The sequence below is a fragment of the Meriones unguiculatus genome, chromosome 7 (assembly GCF_030254825.1).
Source record: "Meriones unguiculatus strain TT.TT164.6M chromosome 7, Bangor_MerUng_6.1, whole genome shotgun sequence".
NCBI lineage: Eukaryota > Metazoa > Chordata > Mammalia > Rodentia > Muridae > Meriones > Meriones unguiculatus.
The window spans coordinates 45,098,523-45,118,079 of NC_083355.1; the positions used below are offsets into that span (position 1 = coordinate 45,098,523).

Below are 19,557 nucleotides of genomic sequence, written 5' to 3' on the forward strand. Positions count from 1 at the left end.
ACCCCCTTCCTCTCCTGTCTCTCCTGGGCAGCAGTCCCCTTCTGCAAAAACAGCTCTCATATGCTGAAACCACCAGGAAGCCAGAGGCTAGGCTTGAATGGGTTAATGTGTACAGAACCTAATAAAAACAAATCTTCAGACATATGCCTAATGAATAAACAACTACTAAGCAATAATGACACATATACTTGAAGAAATAACTGTGGTTTTAGGAACTAAGGTTAAAGACATAAAATATCTGTGCAACAACAGCTTTTCTTTTCCTAGTCAAAAACTTTTTTTGTTGATCAAGGTTTCATGTAATTTGGGTTAGCCTTAATTCACTATGTATCAGAAACTGGTCGAACTGATCCTTCTCCCTCCACCTCCCAAGTGGTCGGACTATAGACAGGCACTACCAAACCTGCTAATATACATTACTAGTGCTGTGCATTATCATTATCTCATGAGGTGATGGGGATAAGCACCCACAATTCAATAGTTTGAGAGAAAAAATATACTGTTTACAGTGAGGTCAAACAACCAATGGAACCAAGTAAGATGTGCAGGTACAGATGTGTGTTTAGAGCCATCAGTCCTGGAAAGCAAAGAAAGCCATGGCTTGAAATGCAGAACACATTCCCACTCCTACAGTACTGGCTGATCTCCACACCTCTGTCTCCCAGTGTAACTCTTCCAGTACTTCTTGGGTGCTTCAAGAGAGAGGACAGAATACTTGGAAACTGTTACTAAGGTAGAAACTGTTACTCAGCACACACCTTGAGGGCACAGCATGTAGCCTAAGCACTTGCTCCCATACACATGCAGAGAAAGCGCTTTTTCATTTAAAGGAAGGAAGTCGCCACGTCTACCTCTATAAGCAAAAGTATTAATCATCCACCGTCTGGTTTTAATCCATATGCTCCTGACCCTGAATCTGAATGTATTGTTATCAGGGGAAGGAGCATTTCTGCTCAATCTTATTCACCAGCCAAGAAACCTGAAAATGTGAAAACCACATTGGTGGAGTACCTTCTTGGGGACCCCGAAAACTGTGAGCTAAGTTGCTTTTTCATTTGTTCACCCTACCCCCCGCCACTGCCCAATGATGAACAAATGTGAATTTCAGAGGAACTGGGGGGGTGGTGGTTAGGGGGCCTCAAGTTACACGTCTTTTCATATCTTGGAGTGACACTATCCTCAGGGAAATTAGCACTTTCTCTTCTGCATTTCCCAAAGGGGATCCTGCCAAACAACCTGACAGACATCAGACTGTCAGATGCAAGCTTGGGCACCCAGGTGTGTCCCTTACAAGCACTTACAAATGAAATGGCAAGCCTGAACAGCAGGCTTGCTTTCTTATGGTTTGTGCTTTGCTAGCAGTAAAAGCCAGGTCCAAAACATGTCTATAGTCAATCATGCTTTTCTCACTGTACGTGCTGGAGACCCTTCCCCTCTTCAGGGTAGCCTTATAAAGGGTCCCAATGCCCATATGTGTGCTTGAATGCCTTCAAAGCCATCAGTCACCACTCTTGCAGACTTACTCCAAAACATGCATGGGTCCACCGGGACACAAAAACTCTGGCAAGATTAGGGGATAGCAAGAGCAGAAGAAACCACAGTGTGCCTGAGCCTCCCAGGAGGACAGTACTAGTGCTGGTAGGGAACAGACTGGCCGACAGGGCAGACAGACTCTAACCAGGCCTCCCTCTATTTTTGATGCAACACAAATGTTTTTCATTAGACGTTCTCTGCCCCACAAACACTCATACGTGCAGCTATGAAATCCACATACTTAACTTCTGCTTTTTTGGCAGGCTGGCCCAACTACCTCTCCTGTTCCTTAGGAATAGAGCAGAGATGAGGAGGAAGAGATTCTAGGATCCCCAGCACAGGTAAGTGGAGAGACTCAGAAACAGGCCTATGAAGCGTAAAATGTGACAGGGAAGAAACACGAACATTCCCTTTTGCTGAAACAAGTCCTGACTGGATCTTACTGGTCGGCACCCATACTTCAACCTTAAGATCTGGCTTTATTTTCCAGTAAAGTCTGTAGTTGATCTTCATCAGGAGGTGTTGACCAACATTAAAAGCAAAACAGGCAAAACATCTCAACACACTGATTATAAAATCTGCAGGCTGCTTAGTAACAAGCTTCACACACTCAGAAGCAGGGGAGCACACGCTTGTGAGCAGGAGCGGCAGCACAAGCTCTAAGCCACGAGGGAACGCCACTCTGCTCATTGCAAGCCAGACCTGAAGGGTGAGCACAGGGATGCTTTATTAATCCCTTTCAAAGAAAGACACATGATAAAACTTAAAAAAAAAAGAAAAGACAAACAGTGGAAAAAAAAGTGTAAAAGTAAATGGCATGCAAGAAATCAAAAGGAAATCCCCTATTCTGGCACATTAGCGTTCCCTCCTTTCACAAGGGCAAAAGACATTCCAGGCCAGGGAGAGGACTTTGAGGGTAAATCTGCTGACCACCAACCCTGCCGACCTTAGTTTGATCTCTAGAGCCCACATGGTGGAAGGACGCAAACTCTTGCAAGTTGTCCTCTGACCCTCACATTATGCTGTGGCAAATGCCTCTTCCCCCACCAAATTAATAAGTGTATTGAAAAAATTTTAAAGGAGCCCCCCCATGCCTCGTTAAGCAATTGCTCAACCTACATTCATTGTGCAATTCCAGCCTTCCAAAGCTTTTTGCTGCACATATGCAAACCATGTTTTCCTTTGCACTCTAGAATTAAGAATAGTTTCTCATTTTTCTCTTTAGTTATGGGACTGCATATATGAAAAATGGTATTGCGAGATAAGCATTACTACACATAAGGCTTCTACAGGATTTCTGAGTTAACTGGTAGTTAAAAAAAACATTTGAATTTTGTCTTTGGCAGCTAAAGATTAATGCTTTATATCACTAATGATAATGGTCATAGACACACACACACCACTATACACACAGCCCACAAAAACATCAAACTCTAAAAGCCTTTGTTCTAAATGAAAACTATAGTAGAATATATTTAGCAATTAAAAATGGCAGTCCTCATGTTAGACTGAAAATTCCAGTGGGAGCCTGGGTGTATTCATGGTAGACTCCATTAAGCACAAACTTTCTTTTTAGAGAAACCAAATTAAGCAGACAAAACCAAACCAAAACAAAACAAAAAAAACAGGTGCACTCAGAAGCATGACTAAAAATCCAAGCAGTTACATAGAAAGCAGATATATTTGCCTATATAAAAATCTCAAGTTGCACATTTTAAAAACTATAATCAAGTTATTTGTTTAACGTGTACTGGTGTTTTCCCTGTATATGCCTGTGTACCACATGCAAGTATTACACATAGTTCTGAGCTGCCAGTGGGTGCTAGGAATTGAACCTAGGTCCTCTGGTAGAGCAGTCAAGTGCTCTCAACTACCAAAATCATCTCTCTAGCCCCATAAAAAAAAAAAAAAAGAACAAGTTTATATAAACAGGCCACTAAGCAGAAGAAAATATTTTCAATACATAAAACGTAACTATAAACAACATATAAGGAATTCCTATATCAATAACAATAGTGATTTAAAAATAAGTAAGGCCATAAATGTACAAGGAAGGTATATACATAGATAAAAGCTCTTTTATTGTACTAGTAAATACATGGCCGTTAAAGATGTGTTTGTGTGACAAATAAGGACCATTATCTGGGGATAAGAGAACTAGGGTCTGAGTTCCCAGAGTAAAGCGGTCATAATGCTGCAACACTCATGATGAACAGCCACACCTGAGTAAAGGTTAGGTCTAACTCTCTCCACCCTCCCCTCACATGCACGCATGCACACACACATCTGCATGTATGCCTGTGTACTACATACATGACTGGTGCCTGTTGAGGCCAGAAGAGGGAGTCTCCAGGAACTGGAGTACAGACAGTTGTGAGCTGCCACATGGGTGAGGGAATCCAATCTGTTAAAAGCACCCAAAAATGAACTAAACTATCTCTCCAGCCCTGAAATATTAATGGAGCCTAAAGTCCAGTCTAGAGACAGACATAAAGGTTTACCTCTGTAATTCCAGCTGAGTCAAGAGTCCCAGACGAGCCTCACTATACAGTGAGTCTGTCTCAAAAAACGAAAACTCAGGCCATAGCAAAAAAAAAAGTGGAGGGACATATACATCGTATGTGACATATAAAGTAGGTGTCTACTCATACATGACTGGAGCTGCAGATGCATTGAGTTCCTCCATAGCTACACTAATAATATATAAACAGCAAGCTACCTGTGCATGGTGTTGAATGCCTTTAATCTCAGCACTTAAAAATCAAAGATGGGGAGACAGATCTTCGAGAGTTCAAGATCAGCTTGGTTACACAGTGAGATCCTGTCACACACACACACACACACACACACACACGCACACAGAACAAAACCAAACCAACCAACTAACCAACCAACCAACCAACCAAACAAACAAAAACCCAAACAACCTCCTTAACCAAGCTTACCCAAATACAGCATGACCAGAGAGCACTATACCAACCAAATAAAATCACAAAAGCAATCTTTCCAGGGGAGGTGTAACAAAATCCAGTCTATCTGAACTGGTGGACATAAATATCCACTGATATTAAACAAAAAACACTAGCCATATATGATAGAAAGCAAATATGAGATGGCTTAGATGCTGGAATTAGCCAAGACTTTAAAGACTTAAGAAAGGGATAGCCTTTTCCCCCACTGAGATAGGGTCTTACTATGTAGCTTAGGATGGCCTTGCATTTGCACTATCTACCAACTCAGCCTTTCAATGTTGGAATTACAACATGATGAGCAAAGAAATACAGCCTTAGTGGGTAAACTAGAAGGAAATGACAGAAAAGAAAATTATAAGAACAAAATGGAAATTCATAAACTGAAAAACAAGGGAATGAAATAAAAAATTTACCAGACGAGTTTAAGAGTAGATTGAGATAGTAGAAGAGGGGCTGAGCACATCTGTCTCAGTGCCAGACTTGCCTAGCATGGACGAAGCACCACAGCCAATACTTAAAAAAGAAAAGAAGCTGGTCATAGTGGCTTTTATCTGTAATCCTAGTGCTTGGGAGGCTGAGGCAAGGGAACTGCCCTAAGTCTGAGGCCACCCTGGGTTATGGAATGAGAGCTTGTCTCAAAAACAAACAAATCCCAACATACAAACAAACAAAACCAAAATCCAAAAACTAAGTCAGGTGTGATGGCTATTCTTGGTTGTCAATGTGACTACATCTGGAATTAGCTAAAACCAATGGCTGAGCACACCTGTGAGGGACTTTTTTCTTAATCAAATCATTTGACATGGGAAGACTCACTTTTAATCTGGATCTTTGAAGTGGGAAGATACACCTTTAATAAAGGTCTTTAATCTGGGCCACACCTTCTGTTAGCAGTCTATATAAAGTACATGGAAGAAGGAAGCCTGCTCTCTCTTTGCCTTTAACCCTCCCTAGCAACTCCACTCACATGCATTAGAGCCTACTACTTGGAGGACCAAGTGAAACATTCAGCCTAGTAGACTGAACAACTACTGGATTCTTGGACCTTCCACTGGCAGATAACCATTGTTGCATTAGCTGGTCCACAGCCTGTAAGCCATTCTAATAAATCCCCCTCCACACCTGGTCAAATGGTAAGTTCCAGGTTAGCCAGGGCTGCATAGTGAGACTCTGTTTTGTTTTTTAAAAAATCCCCCCTTGAAACAAACAAACCAACCAACCAAAACCCAACAAACAAAAACAAAGAAGCCAAAGCAAAGCAAAGCAAAGAGAGCCACAAGAATGACTGCTAACTCCTGAAAAACCAGTGGAACTTAGATAACACAATCACATCTTAAAACCGTGCAGTAAGAAAAACAACAACAACAACAACAAAACCCTTCAATCAGTAATTATATTTCCAATAGAAAAGCAGCCATAAAATTATTTATGGGTCTGTACTAAAGCATAAAGAAGAAATTAAAAAACTGAACCTTATTAAGAGCAAAAAAAAAAATCTATTTCAATTATGTAAACAGAGTAACAAAGGGAGAACACAATTATGAATTGAAAAATTCACAGGATATATCTGACAAGTATGTGTATCCAGAATATATAAAGAACTTTTAGAACAAACTAAAAACAAAACAACAAATAGTGTTTATAAAGTGCCAGCAAACCTGAGTATTTCCAAAGGACACACACAATGATTCAATTCGGATTTTTTTGACATTACAACAGTGTGAGGAAAAAGGTACATTCAATAGAAACTATATTTCAAATTTTGAATTTTTATTTTCTCCCCAGCCTAAGAATAAAGTAACTGGTAGTCGTTAGTGTGTAGTGTTGTTATGATTTTGGTATTTTAGGTATATCAAGTGTGTTTGGCTTAGAGTATCTCCAGCTAATAATGGGTTTATTGGGACATACCTCCATTGTCAGTTAAGTATCTGTAGTGTGAACTGTCAATAAAGTCATGAAAACATACTCACCATTAAAGTGGGAAATGCTCCTCAAAGCTAAAATGAGGACCTGCATGACGGCTCAGTGCTGGTATGGCTAACAACTAGAATTTGATCACCAGGATCCACATAGGAAACAGAGAACCAACTCCCACAAGTCGTCCTCTGACCTCCATGTGTGTGCTGTAACACTCACACCCCTCTCAAAAGGTAAAAACAACGAACACCTCTACCAAGATGAGATACTACTTCTTACTTAATAGCAGAAATAAAAATGATAAAGATTAAACATACCAAGTGGTAGTTGGGTCTTGTGTATAAGTTTATAATCATAGCACTTAGGCTGAGGCATAAGAATCTCCAGTTTTGAGCTAGCGTAGACTACATATGAAGACTGCCAAATAAAAAACAAAACAAGACAAAGAAAAAAAAGATAGAACTAAGAAATACCAAATGGGGGCTAAAGAAATGGCTCAGCAGTTAAGAGCACGGCTGCTCTTACAGAGGGCCCCAGTTCAGTTCCTAGCACTCACAGGGCAGCTCTGTAACTCTGTAGCTTCTGTATCTTCAGTTCTAGGGAACTGATGTCCTCTTCTGACCTCGAAGGACATAAGGCACACACATGGTGCCCCACATTCATAAAGACAATACAAGCATACACATAAAAAACTTCAAAGAAAACAAACAAACAAGCCCTACTATTGGCAAGGATATAGAGCTATTGGGACTTTCACACACTGTACCCGGGTATGTAAAATTATGACATTATAAAGTTAAGATACATACATATATGACTAAACAATTATACTAGATCTATACCTGAAAGAAATGAAAACAAGATGGGTATGGTAGCACAGATCTATAATCCCAGCACTAAGGAGGCTGGTGTAAGTTCATAGTGAGTTTGGTACAAACTTGGTATTCTAATGAGTTCTAGGACACCTGGGCCAGTGTGTGAGAAGTTGTTATCCTGCCAACCCACAAAAAGGGGAAAAAAATGAAACAGAGGAAAATATATATCTATCAAGAAACTTATAAAAATTTCATAGCATCTTTATTCATTATGACAAAACAAAAAACAGTTCAAATGTCTACTATTAAAGAATAAAGTGTAGGACCTGGACTCCCTGTTCAAAGGAAGCCCATTGGCTGCTCAGTTTCCAAGTGGTTTCCCTAGTAAGGGGTACAGGGGCTGACTCTGACATGAACTCAGTGGCTGGCTCTTTGATCACCTCCCCCTGGAGGGTGCAGTCTTGCCAGGCCACAGAGGAAGATGATACAGCCAGCCTTGATGAGACCTGATAAGCTAGGGACAGACGGAAGGGGAGGAGGTCCTCCCCTATCAGGGTACTAGGGAAAGGGACTAGGGGAGAAGAGGGGAGGGTGGGTAGGACTGGGAGGAGACAAGGGAGGGGGCTGCAGCGGGGATACAAAGTGAATAAATTATAATAAATAATATATGAATAAAATTAAAAAGAATAAAGTGTGGTATATTCATAAAATGGAACAGTATTCATCAATAAAAAGGATCATGTACTACTGAAATAAATACATAATTGCATGGATGAATTTCATACACATTATGTTAAGCAAAAAGGCAAACACTATAACAGTGAAAGCAACAGTATTTGGCTGATGGCTCGAAGTGCTAATTCACATCTATAAGCCCAGGTTTCAAGATTAGCCTGGGCAACATGAGACCTAGAAACCTACCCCTTCAAAGAAAGGTTCCATGAATATGAAATCTAGGGCTAAGTCAGTAGCTGGCTGGGACGGAGGGTGAGAAGGGACTCAGCACCTCTTGGGAACACGATGGCGAGATGGAAATATTTTTATCTCTACATTGTCCTTCCACATGTTTAGACATCAGTGCATTCAAATGTGAATTAGATTGTAAACATACATCAAAATCAAACAGAAACTAAATTTTAATGTAATTTTATATCTCTAAAATTATTAAGTAAAATGTTTTCATTAAAAATTAACTGCTGAGGTAGAAAGAACTGGGAGAGGTGTTTTACTCTAATGATATTATATCCTTCTCTTACCAATTCCATTATTGATTTGTTTTTTTAAGACAAGGTCTCACTGTACAACCCCAGCAGGCTTGGAACTTGCTATGTACACCAAGTTGGCTTTGAACTCAGAGATCCACTCGCCAACACTGTGATCAAAAGTGTTTACGACCACACTGGCCTGCTGACCATTTCTTAAATCACTTTTACTTACTTGGTGGTGGGGTTACATATGCCACAATATGAGGTGAAAGTAAGGGGACAACTTGCAAGAGTCAGTTCCCTCCTGCTATTCTGGCGCCTAGGATCTAAATCAGGTTGGGCAGCAAGTTCCTTTATCCACTAACAGGCTTGATGATCCTGTTGGTTTGAGATATGATCTCATAATGTAGCCTAGATAGACTTAACTCACTGTCCTCCCAAGTACTAAAATTATAGGGGTTTGTCATCAAATTCAGTGTGTGGGGTATGAATGAAAGGAAGAAGGAATAGATAGAAAGGGAAAGAGGGGAAAGAGGGAGACAGGTTCATAGCTCAGACAGGACTACAATTTTTGCCTAATCCTGCTTCTGAATCCTAAATACTAGGACTACAAGTGTACATCATCATGAATGACTACCAATTTCATCAATGTGTGTGTGTGTGTGTGTGTGTGCGCGCGCGCGCAGTCCAAAGGTTGATGGTGTCTTCCCCAATTGTTCTCCGCCTTATCTTTCTGAGACAGTTTCTTGATGAACTGGCCCGCATCTCTGACTGGCTAAACTGGCTAGCCCACAAGCCTCAGGGATCCTTGCCCCTGCCTCACTCCCAGCACGAGGTTACTGGCACGCACACTGCCACGTCCAGCTCCGTGTGATGCTGGGGATCCATATTCAGGCCTCATGCTTGTTCAGCACACACTGAGTTGTTTTCTCATTTATTTCTAGCTGTGGCCCGTGTTTATTATGACTAGAGCCAAGATTGCTAGTTCACGCGAATAAATGTAGGCAGGTTTGAGTCAGGCTGCTTACACAACTGACTTTCAGGTTTTACCCATTAGTTTTTCACATCAGTCAACTACAAGTGTAATTACTGGCTATCTACAGGCCGTCTTGCCTGCAGAAATTAACAGTCCCTTAGATGCTACCCTACCACTACTCTTAGATTTTTGTCCTTGGAACACAATTCTACATCAGTTACATCATCCTAAGAACTCTTCTTGGAGAATTCTCAATAGTTTGCTTAAGAAAACAATAACAAAAACAACAAAAAAACCAAACAAGTTCATTCTCCAAAGATTCGTATTCTAGATACTTAAAAATTTTCAACATTTGAAGACACTCAACCCAGAGAGAAAGCCAGAAGAAAGCTCAATCCAAGTTCTGAACTCTTATTTCTTTGTGTTGTCCTTAAGAACTAACTATTCTTAAACATCAGATTATCTTTCTCAAACCAGGTCAATGGTTCCCCAGTTTCTGAAGAGAAACCAAGCTTTCAGAGGTAGCAAAGCTGTCAAGATCTCAAAGACTGAAGAACCAGGTTACTGTTTGTTCACCCACATTCCTACTGCACTTCTCCAAGCACTCAGGGTACACCTCAATTGCCAGGATTCGAATCCATCATGCTTAGCCATGCCATCCTCGGCACTGTTTTAAGGCATAGCATTACTCCAGAGCTTCTGGGAACCTTAAATGAAATAATGTAAAGTCTGAAGACAGCACTAAATACTTGATGAGTTGTGTGGCTGAGGAGGTCCTCCCCTATCAGGGTACTAGGGAAAGGGACTAGGGGAGAAGAGGGGAGGGTGGGTAGGACTGGTAAGGTGTGTGAGCTCTCAGGTGATATTTTCTCCATTCAAAAGTTAATGCCACAATTGGTAACTGCTATTCATCATCCTCCTGTAAGTTTTCCAAATATCCCTGCAACCTTTATTCTTACCTAGTACAAAAGCTTTGCTTTGTAGCTACAATTTTAGGAGCTAGCAAGTCCCTAAAAGCAGTTGTTCTCAATATGTGGAACCTTTAACACTAGAATGGCTAAGAATGTGTTAGAAATACAATTTCAGTGTCTCCTCCACACAACAAGAAACACTCATGTGAAGCTCAGAAACTGGTGTTTTAACAAGCTGCAAACATGGTTTTAATGAATTCTGAAGTGTGAGAATTACTAGCCTAGAACAAAAAAGAATACTTAGATACTTGACCTACCAAAGACATACACATAAAAACATTGTCCCCAGGACTAAAGAGATGGCTCAGAGGTTAAGAGCTCTTGTTGCTCTCACAAAGGACCTCGGTTTGGTTCCTATCACCCACAAGATGGCTCACAATCTTTTGTAACTCTAGTTCCAAGGTATCTAATGTCTTCTTCTGACCTCCGTGGGCATCAGGAGCATATACATACATGCAGGCAAAACATTCATTCACGTAGAATAAATAAATCTTACAAAAAAAAAAAAAAGTCTTGCATCTGAGGAATTAGATTTATATATGAATAACTGATACAATCTGAAAGTCCTGGAGTAAATCAAGGTATGAATTAAATATAATTCATATATTTACAAAGGATTCATAAGGCTGTGGAGAGCACAATAAGCTAAGGGCAACAAAAAGGCATACGGAGAGACATGTACAATAAAATGGTTATGGCCAGCAAGATGGCTGCAGGGGTAAAGCTTTGTTCCACCAGGCCAGATGATCTGAGTTCCATTCTCAGGGCCCACGTGACAGGCGAGAACATATTCATTCCTGTTTGATGCCCTGTGACTCCCACACCTACACTGTCACATGTGCACTTCCCATGCAAATTAAGTAAACGTAAAATGACAGGTCAGTGAAGGTTGGAGAGGGCCAGAGAAGGCCAGAAAGCCATTTGTGAAATGGATAATGAAAAGTTCATCTAGAATAAGAAAAGGCAAAAAACAAAACAAAACAGAATTAAATCTCAACTTCTAATTATTTCTTTGCTATAACCAGAAGACTTTTCAGAATATTATATATGTTTTTACCCAGAACCAAGAAAGCCTCTGGATCAAACAGGCAAGACAGAGAAGGAAGTTTGTTTGTAACATTTAGCTGAGCAGGGCGGTGGTGGTGGTGCACGGCTTTAGTCCCAGCAATTGGGAGGCAGAGGCAGGCTGATCTTATGAGTTCCAGCCCAGCCTGGTTTACAGAGTGAGTTTTAGGACAGCCAAAGCTACACAGAGAAAACCTGTCTTGAAACACCAAAATAGACAGACAGATAAAATTTAAAAATTAACTAAAATTATTTTTTTTTGCAGATATCTATGGCTGATAGGGTGGTGTAAGAGAAACTGTCTCAAAGGGTAAAAACAAAGGCCTTAGCTAGTATTGTGTAATGAGGAAACAATTTTGTTTGTTTGTTTTCTGTTTTCCTCTCCCTTTTTTTGGGGGGTAGAGCAGGGTTTATCTATGTATTCCTGGATATTCTGGAACCCAGGCTGGCCTCAAACTCAGAGATCCACTGCCTTTGCCTTCTAAGTGCTAGTATTAAAAGCGTGCACCACCATACCTGGCTCTGTGTGTGTATGTGTTCTGCTTGCATATCCGTCTGACCACCACATGCATGCAGTACCCAAGGAGACCAGAGAGGAGGCTGGAGTTAAAGTTGGTTGTGAGCTGCCATGTGGGTGCTGGGAATTGAACCCAGGTCCTCTGAACGAGAAACCAGTGCTCTTAACTGCTGAGCCATTCTGATCTTCCTATCTCCACCTGGGATTATAAACTTAGACCACCAGGCCCCATTTTAGGTGTTACTCGGGATCAAAGCTGGGACTTGCATGCCAGGCAAGCACTCTCCAACTGAGGTGCGCCCACAGTGGGAACACTTCTTATTGCCTATATAGAGAAAAGTGCTGCACCTCTTCCTTCACCAGCTCCCCAAATTCTCATTTCACTCAACACAAACCAAAACAGGAAGTGGGGCTCGGTGGTGCGTGCCTGTAATACCACTTGGGGAGGCAGAGGCAGGCGAATCTCTGAGTTCGAGGCCAGCCCGGTTCACAAAGTGACTCCAGGACAGCCAAGGCTACACAGAGAAACTCTCTGAAAGGGAGGGAGGGACGGAGAGGGGGAGGAAGAAAAACAAACAAACAAAAAGCTACACAAGACTAACTGAAGATGCTGAGTATGGTGGCACATTTGTGGTCTCAGCACATGGAAAACAGAAGACATTTTTGTCCATTTCAGGAAAAGTTACAAAAGCTAAATTATTCAGGATTGGTAAGAAGGCAGATACTCTCATATTCTACAACTGGTCTTATATAAGAAAAGTCCAAAAATTTATTACAACCCTATGGTCTAGCAATTCTACAAAGTTTATCCCTGAAAATTAATGAAGAAACATAAAAATATATAATGTTCCTTGATATGACATCATTGATAACAGTTAACAACTTCCTAAATATAAATGACTCAGGGACTAAACAAAACCTTATGACATATCTGATATAAAGTACACAATCACTTGCATTTATTTTACAGGAGAGAGTTAAGCTTTGTGTTTGTTTTAGTATTTCGAAGTAGGGTCTCACTATGTTCTCAAAGCTGGCCTGGAACTCCCAGGCTCAATTGATCCTCCTGTCTCAGCCTTGCTATCAGACTGTATTAATTTCTATTAAGCTTTTTATATTCATACCACAACATGTACTCTATCTTTTCTTTTCTAATACTGTCCTTCTCATCACTTCCCACCAGGTTCTACACATACAGCTGCTGGGACTTTGGTGAGAGGATACACACGGAGAGCTGATTACCAAACTGCCTGGAACACAATCCGTGACTAAAAAAACAGTGACTATCAACACTATGGCTTCATTACTTGCTCTGTAACTTGAGCAATATAATGTGGCAGATGGACACGGTTGTGTTTTATTTGCCTTCAAGATGGCTATGAATGGGGTGGCAAGATGGCTGGGCAGGTAATAGTACTTGCCACCCAACTGGGCAACTTGAGTTCAATTCCTAGGATACCTTTATGGTGGGGAGGAGAGAACGGAGCAAACAGTTGTCTTCTAACTTCTGCATGCATAGTATGGGGTGTGCACATGTGTATGGATGGCTATGGCCAACGGGAAAACACTCACCTGCTATGCTTCAGATCCTGGTATGATTCCTACGCCACCAGCAAACAAAAATATGAATAAACAACTAAAGAGACAATCATTTTTTCTTCTTAAAGCTTGTAATGAAAAATGTATATCCATATGAAAGGAGAATGCTGTAATGGATTCAATATATTCATTGTTCAGATTCAACAAGAATCAACATTTAGCTTCCCCATCCCAATTTATACTCCCATCTACCTCCAGTTACCCAGATAATTTTGAGGTAAATCCTAGTATACATTAGAGATGTTTTATAAATTTTGTTTTGTTTTGAAATGTTTTTGTGGATTTGTTTGTCTTGTTTTTGCTTTCTGAGATAGGGTCTCACTATGTAGCTCTGGCTGTCTCACAGCGATCCACCCGTCTCTGCTTCCTGAGTGCTGGGATTAAAGGCACCGGCTACAATTTTTCAATGCATTACTGGGTACTTTGGTTTGCAAAGGTTAGCTACATAAACTCTGAATCCACTCAGTGAACATAAGATCACTTTTCCTTTTCATCCCTGGCAGCTGGTTCTAGGTAGGCCCTCCCCACTTCATCACTACCCTCCCCTCTCCCTTTCTCCTGGCTGACTTGGTCCTTGTAATAAGTTGCCATGCTTGTCTATACCTGAGTTTTGTACTATGGCTTTTTTATTGCAGGCAGAATACTGACCCTTCAAGATGTTCAGCACACTGAAAAGGTCAAGGGTTGGGCTGGAGAGATGGCCCAATAGTTAAGACTATCTAAATTTGGTTCCACAGCTCATGTCTGGAAGCTGAAAACTGCCGATGACTGCAGCTCCCAGGGACCACCTTCTGGCCTCCATGGCCACTTACATACTGGTGTCATCCACACACAGACATAAATAAAATAAATCTAAAGAATATCAAGGGTGAAGGAAGCTTGAAAAGTTTACAAAGGCTATCCCTGAATCATATTTTATAATATAAAATATACAAATCATTCAGTGATGTGTTCTGCTTATTTGATTGAAAAGCATTCTTTATTTTTTAATTGATTTATTTTATGTGTCCCAGTGTTCGCTTGCATGTATGTATGTGCACCCACCTGTTTGCCTGGTGCCCACAAAAGGCACCAGATCTCTAGGAAATAAGGATCTGGAATCATGGATGGTTGTGAGCCACCATTTGGGATCTGGACCTAGGTCCTCAGCAAGAGCAACAAGTGTTATTAACCACTGAGTCATCTCTCCTGCCCACAAAACTTGTATTTTCATCTACAACTTATAACTCAACAAAACAAAACAAAACAATCTTAAGAGTTCCATAGCACTTGCCTGGGAATGTTCATATCAAACCAGTGCTCATAAGGCAATGCATTCACAGGAATATCACAGGAATATTACATCTCAAGCAAACAGCAAGAGCTACTCATGTCTTACAGATGAATTTATGTGGTTACTTACATCTATATCCCCCACAAATGGTCTCCCAAACTGGAATATTTGCTTGTATGTTTGAAGGACCTCACTGTGTGGGCAGTTACGTGCTCACTGAGTTTCTGTTGACTGAGCTGTATACAGGTTGGACCAGACATGATTACTCCAGGCATTCATGAAGTCACTAATGTTGCTGCAAATAAGCCCCTGAGATACCTCACATTTCTTAGTAACAGCCCCTAGAGGCTTCAGAAAATGCCTATCAGATCACTAAAGGGCCAGGAGTTTCTGAAGGTTCTCTTTGACACATTCATACACATCCTCTGGGTTAGCCATGGAGATGACCTATGTGAGTTTAGTGTCATTCTCTATTCTTTAGCCTCTGGCCTCTCTTTTACAAATGCTTAGATGGGTTTATTGAGAGGAAATACTAGCTAAAAGACTAGCTAGAAGATGACTGATTTTTCCCTGTCATAGAAAACAAAAACATTTTTATACAGCAAAGACTGTTCCAACAAGGTGACAACTACAAGGAAGTGATAGAGCCACACACCCATCTGGTTCAGCGCATTTCCAGATTAGGGTAGGAGTAATTGCAAAGGCCCTGAGGCATGCAGGCTTGTCTGCTTGAAGAACAGCAAGGATGACCAATATGCAACGTGACCAGAGAAAACAGTGAGGACCAGGAAGGCAGTAGGAGCTGAGGTCAGAGAGTTAGCAAGGTAAAGATACTGTCAGATCAGGAAGGATACTGGAGCCCATTATTAAATTTTTTTTGCTTTTTACTTCAAGAAGAAAAGTTATCATAATGTTTGGAAGTAAAATTAGTATGATTTGCTGACTTTATTAATTTTTGTTTGTTTGTTTGTTTTGTTTGTTTGTTTTTTTCTGTCTAGCCTTGGCTGTCCTGGACTAACTTTGCAAATAGACCAGGCTGGCCTCAAAATCACAGAGATCTCCCTCCCTCTGCCTCCCAGAGTGCTGGGAGTACAGGTGTGTGCTACTACATCCGACTTCTTTGGGGCGGGGGGGGGGGGTGTTTAGTAATTTAGAGACTGAGCCCAGGGCCCTGTGCATACTAGGAAAGCTTCTTTTACTTTGAGCTCAGGTCTCACTAAGTTCTCCAGTCAGCTCAAAATCTGCCCTGTAACCCAAGAAGGTCTTGAATTTGTAATCCCTCTGCCGCTACCTTCTAAGCAGCTAGGATTACAGGCCTGTACCACCAGCCACAGAATTATGTTCTATATTTACAGGTCACTGTAATTACTGTCTCAAGAAACAGACTAGGGGCTAGAGGAATAGTTACAAGGTACCTCAATGAATAGAATAAGGTGCGGAAAGGAATCACATCTGCATGCTTTTTAAAACTCTGCATGCATTTTAAAAGTAAAGACACAAATCACTATTTGGATACAAAGATTTGAGAAAAACAACAGCCAAGAACTCTTAAGATTCTGCAACAAGCAATCAAAAGTCATGCTGCTATAAATAGTAACTGCAGGATGGGAAGAATAAAGACCAAATTTAGGAGTAAGGTGAGCTGGAGAGATGTTATCTCTGAGATACCCTCTCACAGCCTTGAAGGAAAGACACTTCAAGTAAGTTGCTACTGCCATCTGGAAGGCTTGTGAGCACCTCCGTAGCGTGAGGGTGCACAGAGGACCTCATTCTTCTCCAGCCAGGCCATAGATTGGTAACCAACACTACAGCTGGGAGCACTGGTGAGCTGATGAAAACGAGGCAAAGGGAGCCTAAAGCTGGTCAGGACTCCTCCTCTTTCTGCAACTCCCAGAAGGCTCTTCTGTAATCAAGTCCACCCGATAATAAAAAACGATTAGGAAAGAAAGAGGGAAAGACAGATAGACAGACTAAGCATAGTTATCCAAGCTACTGATACTTAAGCTTCTCTTTTAACTCAACATCTTCCTCAGAGGTGCAAAGAATTCTTTGCTGTTTTCCTACTATACATACCCATATTACTACTCCATTCTGAGACCAGACAAGCAGAGCAGAATTTTAACCACCACCACCACCACACTTTTTTTTTTTTTTCTGCAAAGGCATAAAACAAGTATTCCTCTTGGGAAAGAAAGGTTCTCCCAAGAACCATTAGTTAGTAAACAAATTCGAAGAGTATGAGTTTTCAAAAATTTATTTGCATTTTATGTGCCTAAGTGTTTTTGCTGCATACATATCTGTGTGCAGGTACCCACAAAAACCAAAGAGGGCACTGAATCCCACAGACCCAGAGTTAGTGATGGTTATGAACAACCACATGGGTAATGGGAAGCAAATCCAAGTCTTCTGGAAGAGCAGATAACGCTCTTAACCACCTAACTGTTTTCTAGCCTCTAGATTTTTTTTTATTTCTTTTATTTTCAGTGCTAAGGATTGAACCTGGGATTACTTGTCTTTTTTTATGTTGTTTTTTTTCTTTTCTTTTTCTTCTTTCTTTCCTTCCTTCCTCTCTCTCTCTTTCTTTCTTTCTTTCTTTTTTTTTTTTTGAAACAGGGTCTTCTATTGTCCAATTGTCCAGGCTGACCTTAGCAAGCTTATACAGCTGAGGATGACTTGAACTCCTTACCACTCCCGCTTCCACTGCCCAAGTAACCAAAGGATTTCAATGGTTGCCACTGGGCAGCTGAGTATGGCTTTTGGTTATGGCCATGCCTAGAATCTTTCTCTACTTAAAAAAGAAATTTAACGACAGGAAATACATGCTCAAATTTTGTTATAAGGCATAAATTCACTGTTTATAACTAAAAATATCAGGTATCACTTCTCTTGAGTTGATAAAACAAAACTGACTAATATCTTGGCACTTAAAATATACTAAGCAATCATAAAAAATTATTCCATACTTGATTCCCAGCACCACATAACAATTTCCACTTAAGAATACATTAAAATATGTGAAAAGAGACAACAATACACACATAACCGTAGGGTTTTCATTTCATTTATTTTCATAGTGTTGAAGATCCAACCTAGAGCCTGTGCTTGGGAGACAGCCTCAGTCCTTCTACTTTATTTTTTTAAAGGACCGTGCATATATAAATTATATTAATACATAACTATATTGACTTAGGCAGCACATTAATAAAGCCTCTCACAGGCGAGGCCTGGTGACACAGGTCTTTAGTCCTAGCATTCAAACGGTAAACGCACAAGGATCTCTTCGGATTCTGTGCCAGCCAGGGCTATACGCCGAGACTCTCATTAATAAATAAGTATATCCCATATTTACAGGTCAGGGTTAGAATTTAGGTTTTACTTTCTACCCTGGTGTGGAAAATTGAACTCAAGACTTTTTTAAAAAAATTTTTTGAGAGTTATTTATTTTACTTATTAGTGCTCTATCTGCATGTATACCTGCATGCCAGAAGAGGGCATCAGACCCCATTACAGATGGTTATGAGTGCCATGTAGTTGCTGGGAATTTAACTCAGGACCTCTGGAAGAGCAGACTGTTTTTAACCACTGAGCCATCTTTCCACCCCTGCAAACGCAAGGTTTAAAAAAAAAAAAAAAAACCAAAAAAACCGTGCATTGGTGCATTGGTGCGTGCATTGGTGTTTTGCCTGCACATATGCCTGTGTGAGGGTGTAGGGTCCCCTGGAAGTGGACCCTACACCCTTATTGACAGTTGTGAGCTGCCACGTGGGTGCTAAGAATTGAACTCAGGTCCTCTGGAAGAGCAGCCTAGGCTGTTAACCACTGAGACATCTCTCCACCCCTTGAACCTAAGGCTTTAAACTGTCAGGCAAGTACACCATCCTGGAGTCATATCCCCAACCCTGGAAGTCAGTTAACTGACTTAAAAAAACAAAAAACAAAAAACAAAAACAAAACAAAAAAAACTACTTCTCTGCCTATTATGTATTTCATCTTGATAAGAAGACTTCTTCCTCATTTGTGTGTTAACATATATCTTATCTTAGTACTTGGGAGACTGAGACAGGAAGATCAGAAGTTTAGGCTAGCTTCTGCTATGCAGCCATTTTGAGGACAGCCTGGGCTATGTGTGAGACCCTTTTTCAAAAACCCAAATAAAACCTAAAAATAAAAGTTCATCAAAAAGCTCCTTAAAAAAAAAAAAATCCTCCTCAGAAGCCATTCATGGATTACTCCCCAAAGGACTCTCCCTGGGTTTTAAGATGTCACGGACTCTGTGAAGAGTCAGGCATGAACGCCTAGGCACAGGAGACAATGCTAACTCCCCATGACTGCCATGGAGCAGCCCAGACTGCCCTACTCGCCCCAGCCGTTAAACTAGAAGCTCCACGGTCCCCACCAGGGCAACAGGGAACGGCCTTTGTTTTCTATAAACAGACAAGAAAAAAGTCAGGTTAAAACAGTCCTTAGAGGAAGGAAAATAGAAACCAGGCAGCGGGAATGCTTCATATTCCTAAAAGCTTTTTTTGTAAGTTAACACATGGTGTCTGCTTCTCTCTAGTCACCTATTTATCACTCTCCTCCTCAGAGAAGGGAAAAAGCCCTGGCTGTTTTCCTAGTGCAGAGCTCTGTGGCTGGGGAAGGAGGGAGAGGGAAGGAAGAGGGGTGCTTTAAGCATGATGCAAACCATTTGGAGCTGAGTGAGAGCACTGCCAAC

General features: G+C 40.9%; 1 protein-coding gene across 4 annotated transcripts in view; it reads right to left on the reverse strand.

Moving 5' to 3' along the window:
* Smg6 (SMG6 nonsense mediated mRNA decay factor) overlaps positions 1-19,557 on the reverse strand; it is a 219,480-nt gene that overhangs the window by 83,270 nt on the left and 116,653 nt on the right. The gene's annotated exons all lie outside the window — the stretch shown is intronic.